Genomic DNA, 6,321 nt, shown 5'->3' with positions numbered 1-6,321 from the left:
CTTTAATGTGTGATAGCAATTTGTTGGCATTGGTCCATATCTCCTGAGTCACTGGTCTAATATAGTAGAAATGTGAATATAGTTTTTACTCTGATGTGGCTTTCACATAAACTTGAAAAGTTCAGTCAAATGTGGCTCAGCCATAGGAAATGGAAATTTTAATCCTTATAAAACTTATTAGTTTCATACCTTTTCAAGGAGGAGGACATCTTGTTAAAATGAAGAAAAACCTTGCTGATCTGCCTATGCCTATGACTACAGCCTTAATAATTCTGAAGGCCCCAGCTTGGGAAGAACTGTCATTGGTATTGTAACTATCTATAATCTATCCCTCTCCCAATTTCACAGGGATTTTGTGAAGATAAATAAAACAAGATAATACATGTAAAATATTTTGTCTATAAAAAGTTGCTATGTGAATATTATAGGTCTATAAAATAGGGCTATGTGGTTATTATAACATGTCAGAATAATCTGTGGTTGTTTTGTTGTTTGTAATTTGTATTCAGCCAGGTTACAAAAAGAATTTAAAGCGATTCATGTGGTTTAATATTTCTAAGAACACCCTACATATGTTGATGAAGGGAGTAGTGGTAAAGAGGATACTTTAAACCAATCAGGTGCACTGGAAATAATGGCATCTGCCAAAGTGACACTCCTTACACTGGTGATGTACCCACAATTACAGCTCTGGGGCTTGTCCAGGGAATAGACCTCAATCACTGACCCCTAGGACATAGTAATTCTGGGAGATTGTTCCTATCCAGGTAGATCATTTAGAGGACATGCTCCTATCACAGATTTTGAGAAAGAGGCTTTCTGGCCACATTTAAGTATCCATCAATCTTGTATCCTTTGACTCTATACTATATGCACTTAGTCCTGCCATTTGAAAAAGGAAGAAATGTGGAAATTGGAAGGGATGGCTTTTTCAAATAATGAATAACACTACCAACTCCCATCTCACCTTATATCACATGACAGGTTAGTGGGCTTGGAGGTAAAAATAAAAATGTGTTCAGTTTAGAAACGTTTGCTATCCCTGGATTCATTTAAATGCTCTGTTCTTCAAAGTTGTAAGCTAGTAGATTTATTTTCTTACAACATAACAGTGAATTATGTTCATTAGTTTATGACATTAACAAGACTTCCTAAAACTGGAAACGAGTGTGGTCTGAGTGGTACCATAATCAGACATTCCATAGCTTCCTCCCTCAATTTGCCACTGAAATTGTTGGTGAGTGGTTATTTCTACTCCAGAATACTGGAATAAGTCTCTATATTCATTTTCTCATAGCATTCTTATGAGTTAGTATTTTACAGATGAAACTAAAAGCACACATAGTATTTTCTAAGTGAGTATGTCACTCAGGGTTCTCTAGAGGAAAAGAACCATGACTATAAAAAGAGAATTTATTAGATTGGCTTACACAACCAGAAGCTGGAGAGTGTGGAGTAACCAAGAACTGCTCAGTCCAAGAAGCAGAAGCACAGTCCAGCTCTCTTATTGGGCAAAGTCTTCTTTGGAAGAGTGAAAGAGCTGCTGAAGTCTGATGTCCTCAGGTGATCACAGTAGCAATCAAGAATGGGGCTCAAAAAATGAGCCTATGTCTGCTGTTACTTCCTTGTTCTTACAACTTTTGTTCTACCCAAGCCTTGAACCTATTGGACAGTTCTGTCCATATTTAGGGTGATTCTCTGCTTCCATTCACGGTCCCACATGCCAATTATTTGTAGCAACACCCTCATTGACATACCCAGAAGCCTCTTAATTTAAGGCATCTCTTAATCCAATCATGTTTTCAATTCAGATTAACCATTACAGTGAGCCGCTAATACAACCCAAGTATGCACAAACAGAAATTTCTTTATTTTTCAGCAATAGGTCTCAGGTCTTGCATTCTGATCATGTCCTGCTGATGACAGAAAATTCAGTCTTGCCATATCAAGGTAAACTCATTTCCTTCTGATTTTTCTTAATGCTGCCTAGTTGATAGGTCTCTGGGATTCTCTTCCTCTCAATTCTTCAATTATCCATAGGGATAATTAAGTTCTAGGAAATTTATTTACCTGGGGGATAGATGTCAAGTCCCATGATCCGTGGTCCAACCTGGCTTACTATAGAAAATCTGATCTCCAGCATCTTTTGACTATCTACATCAGTGGCTTCAGGAGATGAGTTCCCTTTTGATTTCTGTATGTTGGGTCTCCATTCAGGTAATTCTGTAGCATGATAAGTCCAACGCTAAGGGTTTTCTAAATCCCAAAGCCACCTTCAAAAGAAATTTTAGCCTCGCTTCCACACTAATTGGTAAAGCTGCCCTCAGTTTCATCCACCTAGAGGCATCCCTCACACACCACCACTCTATACTATCAGTGCCATGTTATGCTACAGTTGCTCTAAGAAATTTACAGTCTTCCTGAGCCATGCCTGGAGAAGCAACATGTCAATCCCCTTTATGTTCATCATCCCCTAATCTGAAAATAGTTTTATTACCATTTTCTCCACCCTATGAAGGGATCAGGCTCAGGGAGAAGGCAAGCAAGGGTAAGTGCCCTCTTAGGAACACTCAATGTTTACCTCTATTGCACTTCTACACATTTTTCTCTCGTTAATAGAATTATATTTTATTTTAGGAATTATTATATTTTTCAAGGGTGTCCTTGGAAAAGGCCTAGAAACCATTTCCATTCTTATGGTAATAGAATTCTTTGAGTCTACCCTGCAGCCTTGAAATACCATCTTCTATTAAAATAAACCAAGGCTACTTGGAGAGCTGCTAACTATAGATCTGGGGCAGTAAAGAATTGTAACAAGCCTGAAACATTTTGTAATGCCAGATGCAAGGAAATTATCAAAGAACACTAAAGTCACGTCAAAAAGACTCACGGGGTCTACTCAGGAAGGTCCCACTGGCCAAAGGTGGGATAGTTTGAGACTCAACAGGATCAAAACTGGCAATGGAGTGAAACTGATCAAATATGCTTAATTTTATGAATTCATATTTATGTTTTAAGAAGATAATTTATTACCACATAAGGATGATGGAGTACAAATTCATTACTATGAAAATAGGAAAAATGTAAGAGAATAATCAAGCATATATACTATAAATGAAATGTACAGTTTGATAACAAACTAGTAGATGAAGAGAAGTGTCTCTTTATAAAATTTTCCAGTTAACAAATAAAAACAAAGTAGTATGAGAAAATGACAATTTTATGGCCCCAGTGAACTAATATATAATATTTAAACTATGTAACATCAATTGTATCTCACAGTCAGGAAAAAAGGAAGGAAGGAAAAATTTAATGCCTACCAATGAAAAACTTACCACCACTTATATACTTGTCAGAGAGATAGTAAATAACCCAGTTTATACTTCTGACTATAATTGCCAGTTTGTAAAATATACAGGAAATGGAGAAAAATATTGAGCTGCACCAAGAGTATGAAATTGGAAAAATACATACTGTGGAAATCTCTTCATGAAACATGCCCCCAAGTTCTTCAATATACAAACTGTAAGAAAACCAAACATATGAAAGCAGCTGTATTTATAGACTAAGAGATAACATCAAGTTAACATCAAGTTAAAAAATATATTGAGTGTACTTAAGACACAATACATCTGGACTATTGAAATATCCTGTAGCTGTAGAGAAAAATGAGGAGTATCTCTATGAACTAATGCTCTAAAAAGTTTTCCAAATGTATCTTTAAGTAAACAAGCAAAGAACAGGAAAGCATCCACAGTATGCCACATTTCATAAAAGAAACAAGGAGTGAATAAGAAAATACTTATGAGTCTTATTTGGGGGAAAAATACTCCACATGACTGATAAACTAGAAATCAATGAAATTGTTTAGGTTGGAAGTATGTGGGAATGGGAATGAGGCAGAGGAAAGGAGGAGCAAGTGACACTTCCTCCTACATATTTTTTTGTATAATTAACTGTTAATGCTTTATATGCTAAAAAATAGATAATTAAAACCAATAAGTATGGAGGTGCCAAAATGGAATATAATCAAGTGAAGCTAACTTCACTACAGATGAAATGAAAATAATGAAGCAGCAGAGGGGAAGAATTACCGAAGTAACTTCGGGATATGGTATGTTGCCATATTTATGGCTAAAATTCAAAAGAATTGTACAAACTCTACAAATGTGAAGTCTGAAACTACTTTTTATGAATTCTAGAATTTAACAAATAAGTAAATATATAGTATACAATTCATTATATATATATATATATATATATATATATATATATATACACCACACACACACACACACACACACACACATAACATTATACGTGCATGGCATGTTTTTATTGTTGGAAGAAGGAGTTACACATAAGGAAAGAGGGGAAAGGGCTGGAATGAATTCTAAATGTAAGATTGAGATTGTGACTCTCAGTGTGAATTCATGGAATATGTAGAGATTGATATGGATGTGTGTTAGCATGTACTATGTAACATGTTAAAATTATATTCTGTATCATATATTATGATAATTATATGATATTATGTGCATAATTATTTATGCAATCTATCTTACTTATATATAATCATATATATATGTATATACACACACATTTCAGCTTGTCTGCAGAAATGGCATATATACACACACAAACATATACATATGTACATATATATCTATCTCTACATATTTCATGAGTTCATATTAATATTCACAATCTCAAACCTGCAGTCAGAATTCATTACAGCCTTCCTCTCCACTTCTTATTTGCAACTCTTTTCCAACAATTAAAAACAAGGTATTTATGAATGCATGCATATATAAAATGATATTCTAGATTTACTTGTTTGCTCAGTTCTAAATACACAGAAAGTTAAGAGTAATATATATTATTATGTTATAATATACCATATATGTCTATATCTTCATCTCTGTCAACTGAAAATGCCTAGAAGTAATGACATCCTAATGCTACTGAGCACATCCAATACACAGATACTGGTTTTTAAATATCATTCTCCTACTAAAATTCCTGGGGATCCTTAGAAGAACAGCTTATGCTCTATAGGGACAGGGAACGTGCAATATGAGTTTGGGATATCTTGCACCAAAAAGGAAAGAGTGCTCAAAAAATTATGTGGATATTTCAGAAGGAAATAGGAGATGACAAGAACTTCCATTAGACAAATCTGAAACTCTCTGAGCAATAAAATAAATAATCATTGCTATGCTCTGGTTGTGATCTGTCCCTCAAGACTCCTGCTTTGGAGTCTTATTCCCAGTGTGTCAATGCCAGAAGTGATGAAACTTTTAAGAGGAGGTAACTACTGGAAGGAGTCAGATCACTGTGGTTCTGCCTTTTAAAGGGATGAATGTTGGTCTCATTTTGTGACATGAGTTGTTTCTCACAAGAGTGGGTTATTTTAAAGGAGAAAACCCGGTCCCTGAATCACTCTCTGGATTCCTGTCTTGCGCATAATCTCTCCCTCTTACATATGCACCTGCCATGATGCCATTTGCCATATTGTCTCAATATGTCAGTCAAGGGGGTCCTCATCAGAGGCTGAACTGATAAGGCCACATGATTTCAGAATTTTAACCTCTAAAACTGAACTGAATAATCTTCTTTTCTTTATAAAGCCTCAAATAATTGAAATTTACAGCAGCAGAAAATGAGTTAATATGTTTGTTGTGGGTAGAGTCCACAAAATAGGAATCTATAAATCTATAGTGATAGAAATTAATAAAGGAGTAAATGAAATATAAGGAAAGATTTTTTTTACATAGAAATCCAAGTAACTAACATAGAAATAATGATATAAAATAGAAACTCTTCTCTTTCCCCCTAGTTTTCTTTGGGGTACGGGGAATTAACCCAGGAGTGCTTTATCTCTGATCTACCTTCCTAGTCCTCTTTTATTTTTTATTTTGAGACAAGGTCTTGCTAAATTGCTGAGGTTGGCCTTGAATTTGCAATCCTCCTACCTCAGCATCCTAAATTGCTGGGATTACAGGCATATGTCATTGCTCCCAGATTTCCCTACCAGTTTTAATAAGGAATGATTGGTATGAAAGTCACATATAACTAATGTATACAATTTGGTGAGCTTGTATGTATGAATGTACTCATGTTACAATCCTCACCATCCAGGTAATACATATATCTATCACTCCACTAAAGTTTCTTTGTGATTCTTTATAGGTTTTTTGTTTGTTTATTGGGCTTTTTTGTTTGTTTGTTTTGGTGTGTGGTAAGAACAATTAGCATGAGATCTACTCTGTTAATAAATTTTGAAGCATATAATATCTTATTGTTAACTATAAAAGCATA

This window comes from Marmota marmota, unplaced genomic scaffold (assembly GCF_001458135.2).
Source record: "Marmota marmota marmota unplaced genomic scaffold, marMar, whole genome shotgun sequence".
NCBI lineage: Eukaryota > Metazoa > Chordata > Mammalia > Rodentia > Sciuridae > Marmota > Marmota marmota.
This window is presented reverse-complemented; position numbering follows the sequence as displayed.